Source organism: Bos indicus, chromosome 1 (genome assembly GCF_029378745.1).
Source record: "Bos indicus isolate NIAB-ARS_2022 breed Sahiwal x Tharparkar chromosome 1, NIAB-ARS_B.indTharparkar_mat_pri_1.0, whole genome shotgun sequence".
Taxonomy (NCBI): domain Eukaryota; kingdom Metazoa; phylum Chordata; class Mammalia; order Artiodactyla; family Bovidae; genus Bos; species Bos indicus.
The window spans coordinates 135,671,337-135,693,574 of NC_091760.1; the positions used below are offsets into that span (position 1 = coordinate 135,671,337).

A 22,238-nucleotide genomic window follows, 5' to 3' on the forward strand; every position below is an offset into this window, starting at 1 on the left:
TTCATCTGGGAAAGCCCTAATTTCTCCCTCATTCTGAAGGACTGTGTTGTCAGATATAGTGTTCTCCACCAACAGTTTTTTTCTTTCAGCAATTTGGACATATCATCCCACGTGCTTTTGACTGGCAAAGTTTCTTTTGAAAAATTCACTGAAAATTTTATGGAGGATCTCTTGTTCGTGATTCTCTTTTGCTGCATCTAAGATTTTGTTTTTGACTTTAGACAATTTGATTATAGTGTCTCATCGTGGTTCTCTTTGGACTTATTTGAGCTTCTTGAATCTGTGTGTCTATTTATTTCCTTAGAATTGGGAAAATTTTAGTTACTGTTTCTTCAAATAAACTCTCGTCACTTTCTCTCTGGTATTCCCACAATGCGTATGTTGGTCCACTTGATAGTGTCCCTTAAGTTGTTTTGTTCAGTCGCTCAGTCACGTCTGACTTTTTGAGACCCCGTGGACTGCTTCCCTGCCCTTTACTATCCCCGAGTTTGCACACATTCATGTCTATTGAGTCAGTGATGCCATCCTACCATCTCAGCCTCTGTCATTCCCTTCTCTTCCTGCCCTCAATCTTTCCCACATCAAGGTCTTTTCCAATGAAGTGGCCCTTTGCGTCAGGTGGCCAAAGTATTGGAGCTTCAGCTTCAGCATCAGTCCTTCCAATGAATATTCAGGGTTGACTTCCTTTAGGATTGACTGGTTTGATCTCCTTGCAGACCAAGGGACTCTCAAGAATCTTTCCTAGCACCACAATTTGAAAGCATCAGTTCTTTGCGGCTCTGCCTTTCTTATGGTCCAACACTCACATCTGTACATCACTTTTGAAAAAATCATAGCGTTGACTATGTGGACTTTTGTTGGCAGAGTGATGTCTCTGCTTTTTAATATGCTGTCTAGGTATGTCACAGCTTCCCTTCAAGGAGCAAAAATCTTCTAATTTCATGGCTGTAATCAGCATCCACAGTGATTTTGGAGCCCAAGAAAACAAAATCTGTCACTGTTTCCATTATTTCCCCACCTAAGTGCCATGAAGTGATGGAAAAACCATAGATTTGACTATATGGACTTTTTTTGGCAGAGAGATGTCTCTGCTTTCTAATATGCTGTCTAGGTGTGTTATAGCTTTCCTTCCAAGGAGCAAACATTTTTGAATTTCATGACTGCAGTCACTGTCCACGGTGATTTTGGAACCTAAGAAAACGAAATCTGTCACTGTTTTCATTTTTTCCCCATCTACTTGCCATGAAGTGATAGACCAGATGCCATGATCTTAGTTTTTTGAATGTTGAGTTTTAATCCAGATTTTTCACCTTCCCTCAAGAGGCTCTTTAGTTCCTCTTCACTTTCTGCCATTAGGGTGAGATATCATCTGCATATCTGAGGTTATTGATATTTCACCCAGAAATCTTGATTCCAGCTTGAGCTTCATCCAGCCTGGCATTTTAAATGATGTACACTGCGTATAAGTTGAATAAGCAGGGTGACAATATATAGCCCTGACATACTCCTGTCTCAATTTTGAACCAGTCCATTGTTCCATGTCCAGTTCTAACTGTTGCTTCTTGATCTGCATACAGGTTTATCAGAAGGCAGATAAGGTGGTCTGGCATTCCCATCTCTTTAAGAATATTCCATAGTTTGTTGTGATCCATACAGTCAAGGGCTTTGGCATCATCAATGAAGCAGAAGTAGATTTATTATGTAATTCTCTTGCTTTGTCTATGGTCCAACCGATGCTGGCAATTTGATCTCTGATTTCTCTGCCTTTTCTAAATCCAGCTTGTATATCTGAAAGTTCTTGGTTCACATAATGTTGAAGCTAAGCTTGAAGGATTTTGGCTAGCATGTGAGATGAATGTAATTATGCAGTAGTTTGAACATTCTTTGGTATTGCCATAAATCCCTTAGATCACTTCATTTTTTTAAGTTCAGTTTTTTTTCTTTCTCCTATTCTGATTTGATGGTTTTAAATGATCTTTCTTCAAGCTCACTGATTCTTTTTTCTGCCTGGTAGTCTGCTGTTGAACCCTTCATTGGTTTTCAGGTCAGTTACTGTATTTTTCAGTTCAAGAATTTTCGCTTCTTTATTTTTCTATACATATACTTTCTCTTATTGATATTCTCATTTTGCTTGTGGTGGGTGCATGGTAGGTGAGTGGTGTAAATGTAGGCCATGGACGGTGCTGTGAAGAAGCTGAGTCATTTACTTTTTCTTATAGGCACGCAGGAAGACTGCATTTCCCAGTGTCCAATGCCTCTGGATGGGGCCATGTGATTAGTTCTAATCAATGGAATTCAACTTCTTGACCCACGTCCTAGGCTGTTCTGTGAGGTTCTTGGCTGCTCTCATTTTCTATAAGGCAGCTATCTGAATACACTGGACCCAGAAGAAACCTGCAAAAGGATGGAAGATCCGTTAAATGGAAGGGACACCCAACCAGAAACATTCACTTTGTTAATGTGAAGGAGGAAAAAGTCTTTCTATTAATCAACAGAGATTTAGGTTTGTTATAGGTATTAGTTGATTCTGACTGATACAGAAATTGGTAAAGGAAGTGGAGTCTGGCTGAAATTAAGTCCTACAGTATATGACATTGCCATAGCAGTAGGTAGCAAGCAGTGATGAAGCTATGTTGGGGGCTGGAGAAATAGAGATCCATGTTGTTGGAGAAAAAGCACTGAATAAAACCACCATTTTTTGAAACATGAGAGGAAGACCCCATGCCTAAAGGGTCTTCAGAACCAAAAAAGAGATGGGAAATAGAGTATTAATATGTGTGGATATTATTAGCCTTGATGGCAAGGTATTGCAAGGATGATATACATTCAGGAAAGACTCAGTCAGTGTAAATGCCAAAATAAAAGGAAGCTGGGACATCCCAGATATTTGGCACCTTTAAAGAAGGAAAAGACAAGTATTTTGAAGTCCCAAATAGTAAGATATAGGAATTTTTAAAGCTTTAAACAATAAAGGCTCAGTAAAGTTTAGCAGTTGAACTAAGTACTCAGTGCAAATTTTAAATTTTGATCTTTTTTGTTCAAGCTCAAATTAGCTGCCTTTACACTGAGAGAAAGGCAAAGGAAAAGGGTGAGAAAACACTTCAGGATTTGAGAACTATGACCAGGAAAAAACCTTGGTTATGATTAATAAATGAAATGGAAAGCAAGTAGATTACCAACCCAACCCAGTGTTTGAAGGAATTAAATTTTGTAAGCTACAACAAGCCTGGACAAAAATCAACTCTGCCTGTTCAAGACTTAAAACAATCATCACAATGGCAGTGGCTGTGCAGTGAGTGTTGAGCCTGTACCCCACCTCTCTCCATGTACAGAACATCCTGGAATCAACTCTTATCTGTCAGCAGTCAAGGTATTTGCAGCAAGTTCCAAGGAACTAAATGGAGTAAACACGTTGGTTTCCCACAAAGTCTTTGACTCTTAAAATCATGAACTTTATATCTCCACCTGGATGACTAACAAGACATTTCAATCTTATGCTATCAAAAGGTGAACATTTACAACTTCTAATCATGACCAAGATGGATTAATGAACCAGATTTTCTTCCACCCCAAATAACAGAAAATTGGACAAATATATGAAACAGTGTTGTTAAGATATTAGATATTATGCAGTGAAGAACAGTGATTCCTGAAAAATGGGAAGAAAATGAGGTGAACCCTATGAAGGTCCCAGCTTAATTCCTGGAAAGGAATCCAAGGAGAGCTTAGTGGTCTCCTCAGGCTGAGAAGTTGGTTTTAGGAGGCCCTGGTGGCTTCAGTTTGCAGGGCAAATCATCAGAGAGGAGTTGCACAGATAGAGAAGTCTAGATATCTGTAGATGGTTGCTGAAGTATTCACCTGAGGACTGGCCAGTTCATGAAGATGAGAAAATCTCACAAGGCTGAAGTAAGTATCACCCAAAAATGATCAGAGGAAAAATCCCTGTAGCTCACACAGGGACAGACATGTGCCTTTTTTTCACCACCCAGAGGAAAGTTACCTAGTTCACAAGGTATCAAGTGTGTTTGTCTCAGCAGTGGAGAAAATTTAGGTCCTCTACTAAATTAGACACTACTCTGGTCCTATCTAAAAAAGCTTAAAAGCAAGATCTGAAAGAATTACACTGGCTCTAAGTAACTTAATTATGTCTGATAATGAGAGTTAAGTATATTTATAGGAATACAGAAGTATACAGCACACAGCAAGGTAACATTTTGAATGTCTGGCGTACGCTCAAAAGATTGCCACACGTGCAAAGAAGCAGGAAGATATCATTCATAATGAAGAAAGATCAGTCATTAGAAACTGACTCAGAAATAATATAGATGATAGATTCAGTAGGTTGGGACCTTCACACAGTTGTTACAACTATAATCCGTATGTTCAGGAAGATAGATGAAAGGTTCAGGAAGATACATGTTAAGTAGAGACAGAGAAAATACGAAGAATACTCAAATTGAGCTTATAGACACGAAAACTATAATGTCTGAGATTTTTTTAAAAAAACATGTTACAAATGATACATTAGATATTATGGAAGAGAAGATTGAATTTGAACACAGAGCAATAGAAACTATCCAAAATAACACAAAAAAGGAAAAATACTACAAATAAACACACAGAGCATCAGTGTGTTTATTTGTAGGGACTTCAAGCATCCTAATCGGAGAAGGTGATGGCACCCCACTCCAGTACTCTTGCCTGGCAAATCCCATGGACGGAGGAGCCTGGTAGGCTGCAGTCTATGGAGTCGCGAAGAACTGGACATGACTGAGCGACTTCCCTTTCAGTTTTCACTTTCATACATTGGAGAAGGAAATGGCAACCCATTCCATTGTTCTTGCCTGGAGAATCCCAGGGACGGGGGAGCCTGGTGGGCTGCCATCTATGGGGTCACACAGAGTCTGACACGACTGAAGTGACTTAGCAGTAGCAGCAGCAAGCATCCTAATATACATGTGACTAAAGTCCCTGTAGGAGAGGAGGTGAAAAAACTCTTTTTCCAGCTTTGCAATATTGCTATCATAGAACACTGTGTAAGTTTAAGGTGTGCAATGTGTTGATTTTGTACACTTACAATTTTTAAAATAATTACTACCATAGCATTAGCTAACACCTTCATAACAGCACATAGTTACCATTTCTTCTTTGTAGTGAGAACATTTCAGATTTACTCTTTGTCATTTTTGTTTAGTTGCTAAGTCATGTCCAACTCTTTGTGACCCCATGCACTGCAGCATGCCAGTCCTCCCAGTCCTTCACTATCTCCCAGACTTTGCTCAAACTCATGTTCATTGAGTCAGAGATGCCATCCAACTATCTCATCCTCTGCTGCCCTCTTCTCCTTTTGCCCTCAATCTTTTCCAGCACTAGGGTCTTTTCCAGTGAGCTGACTCTTCACATCAGGTGGCCAGAGTATTGGAGTGTCAGCTTCAACGTCAGTCCTTATAATATTCAGGATTGGTTTCCTTTAGAATTGACTAGTTTGATCTCCTTCCAGTCCAAGGGATTCTCAAGAGTCTTCTCCAGCACCACAACTCAAAATCATCAGTTTTTTGGTGCTCAGCCTTCTTTATGGTCCAACTCTCACATCCATACATGACTACTGGAAAAACCACAGGTTTGATGCTATGGAACTTTGTTGGCAAAATAATGTCTCTGCTTTTCAGGTGAAAGATCAGAAAGCAGCAACAGACAAAAAGTTGCTGTTTCAGGGCTCCCCTAGAAATGACTAGCCCTAGTACAGTTACTGCAGTAACTGCTATTACTGTTGACTCATTGAGCACATACTATATTTCCAGGCACTATGCCAGAGATTTGCATATTTTATAGCTACCATCTGAAGGTGGTATTATTATCCATATATGTTAGGTAGATGGACAAGGAAGGGTCAATTAATGTGGCTAAGGACACACAGTGGGTGAATATCTCAACTGGAATTCAAATCCAGGCCAGGGTGACTGCCAAGCCAGCCCTCTTTACTGCCACATGGAAGCAATCTTCTTTCTGGGTGGACTGTGCAATGACTTGAGAGGTCTTACTGTCTTTAGAGCTGCCCTGCCAGGAAATGCTAATTTTTTCTCCAAGACTTGAGAGCTTTTAGAAGGTAAGCCCAGAATAGTGAGGTTTTCCTGTGGTGGTTCCCCAGGATGCTGGCAGCAGAGAGTGGGTACCTCAAATAGGACATGCTTCTCTATTAACATGTGATCACCCTCTCTGAACTAGGGCCTCCCTTCTCCTAGGGACTCTGGAGACTGGGGGGGAGTTTTCTGCACTGGCCTTGACTCCCAGGTCTCACCATGGGTATGACTCTGCACTAATTCCTTCATCATTCTGAGCATCAGTTTTCTTACTTGAGTCTTGGGTAAATGGGTGATATAACTCCTGGCCCTTGGGTAAGTGGGTGCAGCAAACACTGTCAAGCTGTCTTGGCCCTAGGAAGTTCAGTAAGGTTGCACTGAACTCAAGGCTGCAAGATGCCATGGGACAGGTGCAGGTAGTAGCATTTAACCGCATCACCTGGTTCAGTTCCCTGCTTGTACTTTGCACATGCTCTAACATTTCTCAAATGAGGTTTCCCCATCTCTGAAGGGGTATGGCCATGGGGCTTACCTCCTTGGAGTGTCAGGAGGACTCCATGATCAAGTATCTGCCAGAGTTGGGGACAACACAGTTTGTGTTGGTCCACTAACACAAGGACTCTGATGCTGGGTGAGGAGTGGGCTCCTGGCACACAGGATAAGGAGCTCCTACTTTTCTCCTGCCAGCCTAGGGTTTGGCTGAGCAATGCAGGGTTGGCGATGAAAGAGACAGAAGCCTGAGGTGAATGCCTTTTTCTCTTGTGTTTACTAAAGACCAGCCAGGGGCATCAAGGTTCAGGTTTCCACAACCCTGGGGATACTCTGGGAGTGTTGGGGGGAGCCCTGAAATCGGCAGTGTCTGCTGGGTCTGGGTCTTCCTACAACCCTGATCAGCTCAGCACTGCCTCCCCTGCTGTCCGTGGCTACTGCCTGTGGATCAAGGCTTGGCTCCTGGGTGCCTGTGGATTTGCCAATAAGAATCTCACTATTAAGATTTTGTGCAACCTCCAGAGGATGTGCTTCCAAATCTAATAGGTAAGGAGCTGGTCTATCAATGCCTTCTAAATTTCAGTCATTTACATGTTATTTGTGTGTGTGTATGTGTTTACTATATTTGCATAAAATCATCCTTTATTTGCTCAACACTCTTCTTTAAAAATCTATTAAAGCCCTAGTAAAAAGAAAAAAAAGTACAATGACTTGAAGAGGAAACTTTATGTATACCTAGGATAAATGAAAATTTGACACAAATAAAAAAGTGTCCATAAAAATCAAAAGATATTAGAATAGCAGGTGTGTCCTATACTACCTTTGTAACCAGGAAGGGTTAATTTTGACTCCATAATGAATCTGTTTCCTTGACTTTAACCCTAGTTTTTGCTGTTGTTATTATAATCTTACACAATGGCCTGCCTCAGAGAATTTTGAACCCTCTCCCTGACCCTTAAACTAAAGTGCCTTTGTTTACCTAACAGGGCTATAATCACTGATGACCGTGATATCCTTAAATTCCTTGTGTAGGGAGCTGCGCTGCTTGTCAACATGGCTCAGAAATTCGTGTTTGGAGGGCTGGAATCATGCATAGCTGTGACATTCTTGTTTATTGATATGACAGGAGATAGTGCATTTCACAGCACCTGTGAATTGACTGTAAGAAAAAGAAACTACCACATCCCTCTGCCAGAGGCTTGCCATTCTAGGGATATTTGCAAGAATTAAATGATCTTTTACTTTGTTTCCTCACCTCCCCTCATCTCTGATCCATAAAAGAACCTGGCATCCAGGCCCTGACAAGATGGTTATTTTGAGATGTTAGTCTGCCATCTTCTTCTGGGTCAGCTAGCTTTCCAAATAAAGTTGAATTCTTTGGCTCAGCACCTCATCTCTTGGATTTATTAGCCTATCGTGTGGTGAGCAGAGTGAGCCTGGACTCAGTAACATCAACTGTGATTCCACATACCTGTGAACTACAAATTGGCACTAGCCTGTCAACTATAAACTGGCACTTGCCAAGACCATTGCCAGTGACTGAACAACAAGGGCATTTGCTAACTGCCTCTGTGGAGAATAAACCCTGTGCTACTGCAGCTGTTGCACTTCAACACTCCCTGAGGGAATCCAGGGTGGAATGAAGCATTATGTGCTCCAGGGAATCTGGTGGAACAGGTCTTTAGATTGGTGTTGGAGAAGACTCTGGAGAGTCCCTTGGACTGCAAGGAGATCCAACCAGTCCATTCTAAAGGAGATCAGTTCTGGGTGTTCTTTGGAAGGAATGATGCTAAAGCTGAAACTTCAGTACTTTGGCCACCCCATGCGAAGGGTTGACTCATTGGAAAAGACTCTGATGCTGGGAGGGATTGGGGGCAGGAGGAGAAGGGGACAACGGAGGATGAGATGGCTGGATGGCATCACTGACTTGATGGACGTGAGTCTGAGTGAACTCTGGGAGTTGGTGATGGACAGGGAGGCCTGGCGTGCTGCGATTCATGGGGTCACAGAGTCAGACATGACTGAGCAACTGAACTGAACTGAACTGAATCCTTGAATCTCTTCATATCTAGAAAATTACTAAATCTCTTCATGGTGATATTGTTAGGGGAAGCACACTGATTGAAACCGCCCACCCTGGCCAAGCACCATAGTAACCATTTGCATGAGTTGTTTTATGACAGGAGATCCTGATAAGGAATATGGAACTAATAAGCCACCACCAACCGGAAGAGCTTGGGAAAGGTCGAAAGGAGACACCGGGTGTCCATCCACTTCCCAGAATCCCTCTCGATAGCATCCATCTTGGCTGGGTGATGCGTGCGCCACCAGGAAAGACTCTGAATTAGAATGATTGGCCAAAGACCACCCAGAAACTAATCCCATCACCATAAAACCAGAGACTGCGAGCCACATGGCAGAGCAGTTCTCCTGGGTTCCCTTACCCTACTGCTCTCCACTCGGGTGCCCTTTCCCAATAAAATCTCTTGCTTTGTCAGCACATGTCTCCTCGGACAATTCTTTTCTGAGTGTTAGACAAGAGCCCAGTTTCGGGCCCTGGAAGGGGTTCCCTTTCCTACAACAATATCAGCTCCTTGTGACTAGCAGAAAACCTTTTGTAAAGTAAGTGCTTAATTGCACTGAACTCCCCCTTCACTAAAATATTATATATTGACCTTCCCTGACTATCTCTTCGGAACAATCTCTCAGAACTAACTGAGGTTTTGTCTCCCAGGCTGCAGTCCTCATTTTGCCCCCAAATAAAGCTTAACTTGCAAGTCTCAAGTTGTGCATGTTTTTTAGTCAACATACCACACTTGGAAAATTCAGAGCAGCTCCTGTGTTTCCTCCCAGCTTGCTGCTCCCATGACCTATACCTCCTCCCACTTTCTGAGTACACAATGTAGATGGGGAGCACAGCCCATTGTTATTCATCACCTCACTCTTATCTCTGTGGATAAACAAATTATCCTTGTGGTTTTGCAGGGTAAGGGACAGAGTTCTGGGTCTCCGAGTCCAGAGAAGCCGCTGACGTAAGGATAAATGGCATATCCAAATAGGAAGTCCCGCTTGTTATCCAGTCCCATTTGAAGGACTGCAGACATTCTGGGAGAAGCATAGCAGCAGAGATTACATCAGGAGTTTATCTGCCTGGCCTCCTGGGGGCCCATCAGGCAACCCCTCTCCCTGTCTGCTAAGCAGCCACAGAGAAAAACACCATATCCTCATCCAGGGCTGGGAGCTGCCTATGAGTTCCAAGGCCCGGGAAAGTCTGGAAGAGCAGAGCAGGAAGACAGAAGTCAGGGACATGTCTGCACTCATTAGGGCACATCCAGAGCAGAGATTGGGCCAGCAGAGCTCTGTGGACATCTTTGTTGTTAGTATAATAATATCTAATATTGATTGAGGCCAGGGATATGCTCAGGCCTTGAGTGTGAGGAATGATCTCACCTGGACCTCATCTCAACCCCTGCAGTCAGCCCTATCAGCACTCCTTTTCATGGAGAGGTTGGCCACGAAGAACTTCCTCCACCCTATACCCATGTCTCTAGTTCTCCTCCTATTCTCTCTTAATTTTTTAAAAACCAACTCTATAGGGTATTTTTTAGATACTATGAGTTTGCATACAATAAGATGCACCCATTTTAAGTGTACACTCAGATGGAGTTTTAATAACTGCATCCATCTGGGTAACCACAGCCCAAATCAATGTGTAGGCCATGTGCATACCCCCAGAGTGGGCTGAAGTTTGGGGGCAGGCCAATCTCAGCCTCCTCAACCCCAGACAATTGATGATCTACTTTCTGTACTCTAGATTCGGTTTTCCTTTACTAGGATTCCATATAAATGAAATCGTTCAATATGTAACCTTTTGTGTCTGACTTCCTTTGCCCAGCATATTGTTTTAGGTATTTGGTTCATTTTTATGGTTGGGTAACATTCCACAGTATGTATATGCTACATTATGTTTACTCCTTCATCTGTTGGTAAATATCTGGATTATTTCCAGTTTAGGGCCTACTGTGAATAAGGATATTATAAATATTTATGTACAAGTCTTTTTGTAAACATACATTTTCATTTCTCTCAAAACCTAGGAGTGGAATTGCTAGGTCACATGGCACACATGTAAGGAACTGTGAAACTGTTCTGTTATACCGTCTTACACTGTTACAATGTCTGAACAATGTATGACAGTTCTGGTTGTTTCACATTCTTTCCAGTGTTTGGTGTTATCAGTTTTTAAATTTAAACCATTCTATTGGGTCATTTGTGACCCTATGGACTGTAGCCCACCAGGTTCCTCTGTCCATGGGATTCTCCAGGTAAGAATACTGGAGTGGTTGCCATGCCCTCCTCCAGGGGAATCTTCCTGACCCAGGGAAACTGGGATTGAACCCATGTCTCCCATGTCTCCTGCGTTGGTAGGTGGATTCTTTACCACTAGTGCCACGTGGGAAGCCCCATTGGATGTACGGTGGTTTTAATCCATATTTCCCTGATTGGTCTGAGAATCCTTTCATGTGGTTTATTGGTCAATCATACATTTTCTTTTATAAAGTATGTTTAAATCCTCTGCCATTAAAAAAAAATTGAGCCGTTTGTCAACTAATTATTGAGTTGAGAGTTCTATGTATATTCTAGATACAAATCCTTTGTATAATATTTGTTTTGTGAATATTTTCTCCTGGTTTGTGGCTTGTCTTTTCACTTTCTCAGCAGTGTCTTTTGAAGAATAGAAACTTTTAATTCTGATAAAATCTAAGTGATCATTTCTTTTATGCTTTATGAGTCTTGGTCAAGAAATCTTTGCCTGTCCCAAATTCAAAAGGTTTATTCCTATATTTTCTTCTAGAAATTTTAGTTTTGACTTTTTACATTTAAGTAAATGCTCCACTTTACATGGATTTTTGTGTATGATGTGAGGTGAGAACTGAGGTTCCTTTTTTTCTTTATAGACATTCATTTGTTCCACCATCATTTGTTGTAAAGATGATATCTTTGGGGCTTCCCCAATGGCTCACTGGTAAAAAATCCATCTGCCAATGCAGGAGACATGAGTTCAACCCCCAGATCAGGTTCCTGTTTTCTACTGAATTATCTTGGTATCTTTGTTGACTATCAATTGACATATATGTATATGTTTATTTCTGGACTCGCTAATCTGTTCCTTCAATCTTTTGTCTCTATAACACTTTCTTGATTCCTGTAGCTTTCTAGTGTATCTGAAAATCAAGTATAGTATAAACTCTCCGCGTTTGTTCTTCTCTTCCAAGGTTATTCTGGCTATTTTTAAATCTTTAACATTTCCATATTAATTTTAGCATCTGTTTTTCTATTTCTATGAGAAAAACTTGCTGCTGAAATTTTGATTGAGATACTATTGAATTTATGGATCACAATGGGGAAGAAGTGACATCTTAATGTAGAGTCTCCCAACCCAGGAACATGGTATATCTCAGAAATGAAATATTCCCTGCCATATCTGTAAACAAAGGAGGTTCACCTGACATCTAACATCCATCAGTATTCTCTCTTTCCTCAGGGAGTGCATTCTCTCAGGGCTCACCAGCTCATTGTCCGTGGTGGCTGCAATTGCTGATGACTGTAACATCTTTTGTTTAACTCACTCCCTGAGGAAGGAAAGAATATCTGCCTGCTAGGAGCCATCACGGAGAAGGCAATGGCACCCCACTCCATTCTTGCCTGGAAAATCCTATGGACGGAGGAGCCTGGTAGGCTGCAGTCCATGGGGTCGCTAAGAGTCGGACATGACGAGCGACTTCACTTTCACTTTTCACTTTCATGCATTGGAGAAGGAAATGGCAACCCACTCCAGTGTTCTTGCCTAGAGAATCCCAGGGACGGGGATGCCTGGTGGGCTGCAGTTCAAGGGTTGCAAAAGAGTCTGACATAATTTAGGGACTAAAGAACAACAGCTGAGGTGCATATCAAAGAAATGATTTCAGTGAGCCCAGACTCTTGCATGTTCCCATACATTTAAAAAAAAAAAGGTAAATTCCTTAACTTCAGACACCTGGTTTTCTTTTAATTAACAATAATCTTTTAATGTTCAAACTAATTGAGTAACAGAGAAGGACCCCAGGGGGCCTTGCAGGGGGTGAGCAGAACAGGCTTTCTTGTATCCTCTGCTTTAGCTACTCTCTGAAGTACCTAGATAATAGTATTTGATGCACATTTCCTAAGTTGTTTTGCAGATATAAAAAACCTTTCCCTCTCCAACAAATAAAGAAGTTAACTACTTGATAATGATGAGAGCATAGTCCCAAGCCCCCTGGAGACTAAGGACTGATAAAGGTAACCCCTGTGACACCACCCAGCTGTCTCACCATCAGTCAGTCAGAGAACTATGCACAAGCTGACCATAGACCCTTCAACACCCCTCCTGCACCTGGCTTTTAAAAGTGTTTTCCCAAAACCCTTCAGGGAGTTAGAGGTTTTTTAGGGCGTGAGCCTCCTATTTCCTTGTAGGGCCCTTCAGTAAATCTATCTCTGCTCCAAACTCATCGTTTCTATTTGTTTGGCCTCACTGTGCATTGGGCACAGGAACTTGCATTAACACTTGTTACAAAGCTTCTATTATATAACCTAGCTCCCCAGCTCACCTCCTCAGAGCAGTTCTTTCAGGGTTCCTTGAGCTGCTGCTTCCCAGGCTTGAAGTCCTAGAAATTCCCGCTGAATAAAACATGTCTCAACTTTAAGGTTGTAAATCATTTTTAAGTTTTTATGTCTCTTTGTTTCTTTAGGTTTTCTTAATAAAATTTTGTAATTTTTAATGAACAGAACTTGTACATAGTTTGATAAATTGATCTCTATTTCATGTTTTTGGATGACATTGTAATTGGTACTTAAAATTTTCATTTCCAATTATTTATTGTTGATAAAGATAGAATAGATTTTGATATATTCACCTTGTATTCTACAATCTTTCTAAATTCTCTAATTGCTTCTAGTAACTTCTGTGATCGATTCCTTAGGATTTTCAACATATAAGATCATGTTGTCTGCAAATAAAGACAGATTTACTTCTTTGTTTCTAACCTTTATTCATTTATTTCTTTTTCTTACATTATCACCCAGTCGTCATTCCAATATTATTTTTATTAGAAGTGGTAAGACATACATCTTAGGATCATTCTTGTTTTCTTTCTTGATTCCCACATCATATCATCATCATTAGATCATGTTGATTCTTCCTTTGAAATACATCTGGAGTCAGATGAGCTCTTACGCCCTCTATAGAGTAAGCTGGTTGAAAGCGTGGACTCTAGAGCCAGAGTGCTTGGGTTCAGATCTTGACTTTACCAGATTCTGGCTAGATATACTTGGGCAGTTACCCAACTTCTTTGACTCAGTTTTTTGATTTATGAAAAGAACATGATTATAATTACATCTACTTCATAGTAGGTTTTGTTGTTGTTTTGTGAGGACTAAGCCTTGGTTCATGGTATGTGCAGTCTGAGTGTCAGTATCAAGTAGCTCCTTAAGTGGTCTCACTTCCAGTCCTGCCCACTTCAATCTATTCTCAACACAGCAGCCAGATGGATTGTCTGAAAAGAGAAGTCAGAGCTTATCACTCTCTAGTTCAAAACCCTCTGGGGGTTCCCATTTCACAGGATGCTCAACAAATGCCCCCAGCTCCCAGTTCAGATACTCCCTTTTGCAGGGAAGAGACGACAGGAAGTAGTGTAAATTGGCAGGGGAAGGCGAGGGTAGCTGCCCTCTCCCATCATGAGGCTGCCCTGCCCTCCCAGAAGTGTGTGCTTGCCCAGCCCTAACTCCTATCTCCTCCCTGAGATAACAGGACCTCACCACTGCACACAGACCAATCTCAAAGGGGCATTGGGCATGAAGCCCATTCTCAAAGGTTAGATGAGCAAGCTAGGAAGGCTGGAGAGACCCCAGTGAGGTCAGCCTGCCCGGCAGCCAATGTGGCTGATTTCTTGATGAGCTGTGTGTCATGTCTAGGTGGTCCTGAGGTCAGAGTAGGTCAGTTGGCTTTGGAGGGGGCAGGGGTCTGCCTATGCCATCCTGTGGACAGGATCTAGTCTGGTGTTTGAATGTCCTCACTCTATGTTCAGGGCCTCAGAGGCTGAACTGGTAGGACCCTTGTGTTGGGCACCAGGGTTACAATGATGGATGAGACACAGGCCTGCCCTCACAGTGCTTACTATCTATCATGGAGGCAGACAGGCAAATAGCCAGGAGGCAAGCACTGGAATAGCAGGAACTCCCAGGAGGGTGGCTTGGGGGTGTGGCAGGCAGAGGTTTCCAGGGAAGGCCACAGTCCAATTTCTCAGGAGTAAAAATTGCACCAATCTTCATTGATTTCTTTAGGGATGGACACTCAGGATTTTCTTTCCAACAGCTTTGATAAGTGGAGCACTGCCACCCACTTCTCACCATGCCTGCACTGATGTCACCCGGTCATCCTGTGACTCAGCATCCTTGGCTGGAAGCCTAGCCAAGAGCTGTGCATCTCTCATCTCCAGCACAAGGGAAGCAGGAAGTTCTGTTGGGCAGCGAGCGTTCACTGCAGGCCCCTCACTGCAATGGGCGCACCCTATGCATGACTCCTCATTGTTTGCAGCTCTGTTCTGTGAGGTCGCCATCACTACTTCCGTCCTAGAGATGGGCAAACTGAGGCTCAGAGTGGTTCTGTTTCATCCCAGCCACACAGCTAGGAGGCCCAGCCTGGACTCAAACACAGGGCTGTCAGTCTCCATGCATGAGCCCTTCCCACAGAATCCAGGACTTACCTTCCTGCCCTGGGACGTTCCCAAGCAAGGGGCAAGTGACATTTCTGGTGTCTCTCTTCCAGCCTCCAGGCATGCAAGTGTTGCAGAAGCCAGGGCTGTGACTCTAGGGGTTTTGGACCTGCCCCCAAACTTCAGCCCACTCTGGCAAACTTTTTACCCAGCCTCCAGAGTAGCCTTGGACAGTTCTCGTGACAAGCTAAACTCTGCAACTGAACTCTACCACTTCACCGCCTGCCCAGCAGGAACCAGCATTCTCGTTGGCCAGTCGCAGGGAGACACAGACTGACTGACACTCCTAGCTAAAGGTAGCTCCCCTTCGCAGCAAGTAACACATTAAGGCCCACAGTGATGCTACCACAGTTCCTTGTATCAAGCCCTTCCTGGGTGCCAGTTGGAGGTTCTCCATTAAATCCTTCACCTTAAATCTGAGTCAGAATTTTGATCCTTGTTTTGGGAAACAGAAGCTCGGAGAGGTTATTTTTCACAGTCGTGGTATCTGATCTGAAACCCAACTGATCCAAAGTCCATGTTCTTACCCCCACAGACTCTCTTGCCTATCCACCCTCTCTCCCTTTATCTGACCCTGTCAAGAGCTGCAGACCCCACAGCACCCTGGGACACACTGTTTTGCTCAGGGTTGTTCTCTGGACCAGGAGCCTCAATTAGGTGCCAGACTAAGGAGTCTGTGCTTTCTCTAGGGTTAGTTAGCAGGACACTGATGCATGTCCAGGAGACGTGACTGCAAAGATTAAGTCAGGTCACTGAGATGCTCCATGGCTCACCTTCCCAAGCCCCACCTTCACACATCAGGAGCTGGGCTGAGGGCTCTCTGTCCTGGCTGCATGTTGTAATCCCCTGACCTGGATCCCACTAGAGATTCTGATTCAGTTGGTCTGGAGTAGGACAAAATTATGACTGTTTTTAGAAATCTCCCCTGCCCTAGATGATCCCCATTTGCAGACCCAGATGAGATCTTCATCTGAATAGTGCAAATTCCTGTCATGTCTTGCCCTCTGGCTCAGGCTCACAGATCCTGCAGGAGGTTCTGAACCGGAATCCAGTGGCAATGTGAGGAAGTGAGCCATGGGGGCTCTGTTGACGGCTGGCTGGGCTGTCTGGAGAGCCAGGTTCTTCACACATCTGGGCAGAGGCTGGGCATATCCTGGGAAAGCAGATCCCAGTCCCTAGCTAGCCTCTCCCTCGAGGACTAACGGATTTTGGTGCTTTGAACTTTTTTCCTTGGAAGCCTGACTTTGCAGTCCTCTGGTTTTGGCTGAACGCCGAGTTCCTTTTGCAGCCGCAAAGCCAAGTGCCCACTGAATAGGATGCTTCCTGGAGAGCTCCCTAGGTGACAGGCATCATCCATTCTTCTTTCTCTCTTCATTCAGCTCTGTGGCTCACTCCTCTGTGGCAAACTCTCCACCACCGCTGAGTCAGGGAGACATAGCAACACAGATGACATATTTGCAGGACACAGCAGGGCGGGTGAGTGCTGGTAGGGCCAAGGGACAAGGCTGTGCACATTTGCCAGTCTGATCGAATGTTCCTGTTTTAGGCCTGCCCATCCTCTGGCCAGACTCCAGGCCTATGTTCCACTCTGCCCTAGAGGACCCAGTAGTGGGGTGGTCAGAGCAGGAGTTCACATAGGGTCCTCGTGCCCCTGAACAGGTGCATTGGGAAAACTGATCTCAGACACCTGATGCTCCTCAGACTGCAACCTCTCTGCCCACATGACATGGAGGTGGGAGGGGGAGCACTGAGGGGAGTCAGCGGTCTCAGAGCCCTTCCTGGCAGAACTCAGCCAACCTTCTCATCCCAGCCCCTCACCTGGGGAACTTCCTGTTTGATGGCTCCTCCTCCCTGCAGGAGAACATTGGTCAGCTGCTTGCCCCACAGGCCAGAGCCCTGGGGAGGCCCTGCATTTCTTCACACCTGGCCTGTTCTCACTGTGCTTCCAGACAAACTTTCCCAGCAGGAGTTGTGTGCTTGAAGAAGGGTTTGTGGCCCTGTTATCAAGAAGGTGTGGAAAACCCTGACACTCTGACAGGTAGCTTCCCAAAAGCCACGGAGCATTAGGGCCAGCCTGGAGGAGCCCTGAGCTCTGGTGTGGGTCCCCCGGGATCTGAGCCCTGATGAGAGTCTCCCACTCCTGTGCCCTGATGAGGGTCCCCCAGGTCTCTGCCCTGACGAGGGTCCCCCAGGCCTGTGTCCTGATGAGGGTCTCTCAGACTCTGAGCTCTGCTTGTGGTCCCTCAGACACAAGCTCTGTGATGTCTTCTCAACAAGGAACCTTCTGCTGGAGGACTCTGTCTCGGGTACCACAGCACAGCCAGGAGCTCTCACAGCATGTTTTTGGAATAAAGGCCTCAGTAACTGACTGCCTTCCTTTCCCCTGGCTGTCCCTCCTTCTCTTCATCCCACGGTTCCCCCCACCTCCACCCTGAGTGAGTGCCTGCTGATCATCTGCTGATTATCCTCTGGACCCCTCCTTCCAGGAGCATTGTAGGTGTGTCTTCTTGGGGAGAATTCCAGCCCATGCTTTTCATTTTACCACCTGCTGTCCTGTGCCAGTCCCCTACTCTGTCCCCTCCCATTCCCTGTGCAGCTCCTCCCATCATGGGCAGCAGCCTGCAAAGGACTGATGGCTCAGGAATTCCAGCCTGGCCAGCTTCTACAGGAGGCCAGCACTTCACAGGAGCTGGTGTGGGTTTGATGCTGGGCCCAAGGGGCTCACTTCCTGGATAGAGGCAGTGAAGGAAGGGCTGTCTGTAGACCCAGAGGTGAAAAAGTGAGGATGGGACTTCCCTGGTGGCAGCAGTGGTGCCCCTCTTGCTACCACACCGCCACCATGATGGGTTGCATGCACACTCCCGGGAAGGGCCTGTCCCGGTCAGTTCTCCCCTACCACCACAGTGTCCTCACCTGGCTGGAGCTGATGTCTGACAACATGAGGGAGCAGATCTACAAACTGGCCAAGAAGGGCCTGACTCCCTCACAAATCGGTACGATCCTGAGAGACTCACAAGGTGTTGCACAAGTAGGTATCGGGACAGGCAATAAAATCTCGAGAATTCTTAGGTCCAAAGGACTTGTTCTGATCTTCCTGAGGATCTCTATCATTTAATTAAGAAAGCTGTTGCTGTTCGAAAGCATCTTGAGCAGAACAGAAAGGATAAAGATGCTAAATTCTGTTTGATTCTTTTTTAAAAAATTTATTTTAATTGGAGGCTAATTAATTTACAATATTGTGGTGGTTTTTGCCATACATTGACATGAATCAGCCACAGGTGTACATGTGTCCCCCATCCTGAACCTCGCTCCCACCTCCCTCCCCATCCCATCCCTCTGGGTTGTCCCAGTGCACCAGTTTGAGTGCTGTTTCATGCATCAAACTTGGATTGGTGATCTATTTCACATATAGTAATATATGTGTTTCAATGCTATTCTCTCAAATCATCCCACCCTCGCCTTCTCCCACAGAGTCCAAAAGTCTGTTCTTTATATCTGTGTCTCTTTTGCTGTCTCGCATATACAGTCATCATTACCATCTTTCTAAATTCCATATATATGGGTTAATATACTGTATTGGTGTTTTTCTTTCTGACTTACTTCACTCTGTATAATAGGCTTGCATCTGATTCTGACTGAGAGCTGTATTCACCAGTTGGCTCAATATTACAAGATGAAATGAGCCCTCCCCACCCCCCGCCCCACTCCCAGTTGGAAATCCAAGTCATCCACAGCCTCTGCCCTGGTTGCATAAATTTGCCTATTGTACTCAAGCAATAAAATCATTAACAACAACGAAAAGGAATTCACCTGCCAATGCAGGGGACATGGGTTCCATCCCTGCTCCAGGAAGATTCCTTATGCTGTGGAGCAGCTGAGCCCATGTGCCACAATTATTGAGCCTGCGTGTTGCAACCACTGAGGTCTGTGCTATGTTCCCCAACAAGAGAAGTCACTGAAATAAGAAGCCCACGCATTACAATGAAGACCCACTGCAACCAAAAAGAAATAAATTTTAAAAAGAAGAAGAAGAGCAAAGATGGAAGGGAGGGCTCAAGGGGAGGAGGGGGTCAAAGATCATGGCCCTTCCCTGTGGTCTGGGAGGACTGGGCCCCCTTCCTGTGGGCAGATTTATGGCAGAGCCAGGCATCTGCCCCTTCCCATATATGCCATATATGGCTGCAGGTCATGACACAGGGACTGGAGAAAGAGGGGCAAAGTGAGAGAGGGAAGAGGGGAAGACCAACCTGAGTGAACTGGGCCCAGGAGGGCCTAATAACGGGGTTAAGGTGCAGAGTTGGGGTACCTGGGAGATTTGGAGATGGGGGGGGAGGCTGGGGTGGAAGAAGACAGGACAGTGTCTGAACAGCCACACTCCCACTTACCCGCTTACAGTCCAGCGGGTTCCATTCTTTTCAAATATATTGATCCTCTTTTGATATCTAAGCTCTGATGTCTTTCACATGATTGACAGCATTTTAACATTCTCTTTATGCTAATAATTCTCAGAAAGTAAACTAAAAGCAGACTGTCTACTTAGGTATGGGCGTGGGACAAAACGTTTCCAAGTGCTGTTTCGGATGGGATGCTCAAAATTTTTAGAAAATCAGCTTTGATTCAATAGATTAATCCCTTCTTAGATTTGCTATATTGTTCTAACTCCATCAAATATACAGCTTTTGTGTATTTGGATTTCAGTTGCATTTTTTTAAGAAGCTCAAAAGTAGTACCATTTTGCTTAAAAACACTTTTTCACTATGGGAATTTCAATCCCAAAAGAAAACATTAAAACAAATCCGCATGTGCCCATGACCAGCTTTAATAATTAACACATGAAGGATCTTGTTTCATCTCCAGGCCCCACTCCTACTCCTTCCCCTGCCTCTGGCCACTGGATTCTTTTAAAGTAAATTCCAGACATATCATTTCATCTGTGTGTATTTCAGTTTCTAAGAAGGACTTTTTCTTCAAAAAGAGTCCCATGCTATTGTGACACCTAAAAGTTGACCATCATTCCTTAATTATCATCAGATATTCCATTATGTTTAAGTTCCACAGTTGTCTCATTAATGGTTTTTTACAGATGATTTGTTTAAATCAGAATATGAAGTTCTCACATGGATTGAAGTTAATTGACATCTCTTAAGTCTCCTGTAATATCCAGCAGTCCTGCCTCTCTGTTTTTGTTGCTTTTTCATCATTTACTTACTGAACAAACTGAGTTATCTGTATTGTAGAGTATCCCATATTCTAGACTTTATTGATTGCACTCTCTTGTTGTCATTCACATATTTCTTTGTCCCTCTTTTTCCTGTGAATGGTAGTTAGGCCTGGAGGTTTAATCAGATTCATAGGCCATTTTCTTTTTCTTTTTAAAAAATTATTTATTTTTGGCTGCGCTCGGTCCTTGTTGCTTTGCCAAGCCTTTCTCTGGTTGCAGTGAGCGGGAGGCTACTCCTCATTGCGATACAAAGGCTTCTCATTATGGTGGCTTCTCTTGTTAGGGAGCCTGGGCTCTAGATGCAAGGGCTCAGTAGTAGCAGCACATGTGGGCTATTTGTGGCTTAGCTGCTCCACCGCATGTGGAGTCTTCCCAGACCAGGGATCAAACCCATGTCCCCTGCATTGGCAGGTGGATTCTTATCCACTGAACCACCAGAGAAGTCTGGCAATTTTCTATAAGAACGTTTCATGTGTGTGATTTCATTCTCATTTTACTGCAGCAAAAATCACATAAATGCCTGTTATCTCTGTTTTTGTGAGATATTCATTGTAGAATGATGTACTGCAGCTTTTCATCAGCATTCTAGTTAGCAGTTTTAAAGGACAGTCACTAATGAACATTGCCTAGATTCATTATTACATTAGGGTGTAGAATGATGTACTGCAGCTTTTCATCAGCATTCTAGTTAGCAGTTTTAAAGGACAGTCACTAATGAACATTACCTAGATTCATTATTACATTAGGGTATACAAAATGATTTTCAAATTCTCTTCACCTCTTTTGAATTTATTAGCTAAGATTCTTCTATTAAGAACTTTCCTACATCAACTATTTAGCTACGCTGAAGTATGATTTGTGCCAGAATTGCAATAAATGATTGCTTTTTACCAATTTTCAAAATAATAAGCTAGTATCCTTATATCTTCTAAAGGTGGTCAGTGATGTGGATGAGTGTCTGTCTGGGACCTTAGCTTACTAAAAACCACCAAGTTAGCTGCCCCAGTCTCATGGATGTAAACTGAAGACATACAGCTCCTGGGTCAGACAATGGATCTTTACTCAGGTCACAGCAAGCAACATGGGCTTCATGCAGGTGTCAGTCCTCTGTCTCCCAGGTCCCATGGGTGACAGAGCAAGCCCAGGTGGATGCCACACATGCAGTAGGGTTGCGTAACAATGAGAAACACTTAGCTAAGAGGATGAAAAGTCATCTTTATCATGGAGGGAGATATTGATCATCCCCCAAGGCAGTTATCTGCCAACGTGATCCTGATAAACAGTTTGGGCAAAGAGTGACCAGGGTCTTGTAACCTTTGCCTACCCATAACAGACATGCAAGAGTGTTCAGGGCCCATGGCCTGAGCCAGAATTTTTTTTTTTTTTTTTTGTATTATTATGCACGGACTCAGTTATTTTAAGCATATTTGACATAAAGTTTCATTGCAGTCATTATTCTTTTTGATGCTCAAATTGTTTCATGTCAATCTGGCCAGTAAGACTTGACTTCTGTGATCTTCTGACATGACCCTAGTAGTCTTGGGTAGCATCCTTGCTTTTTTGTATAAGCAATATATTACAGGCTCACTTTGTAAATTTTCTGCTTCAGCTTCTGGATATTTCTCCCAGAAGCCTTTTATTGGGAGATGCTATTTAGAG

At 43.7% G+C, this 22,238-nt stretch overlaps 1 pseudogene; it reads left to right on the forward strand.

The window, feature by feature from the left end:
• The first annotated feature begins 18,200 nt into the window (after nt 1-18,200).
• Nucleotides 18,201-19,112, forward strand: LOC109564654 (small ribosomal subunit protein uS15-like; annotated as a pseudogene).
• Nucleotides 19,113-22,238: the final 3,126 nt, after the last annotated feature.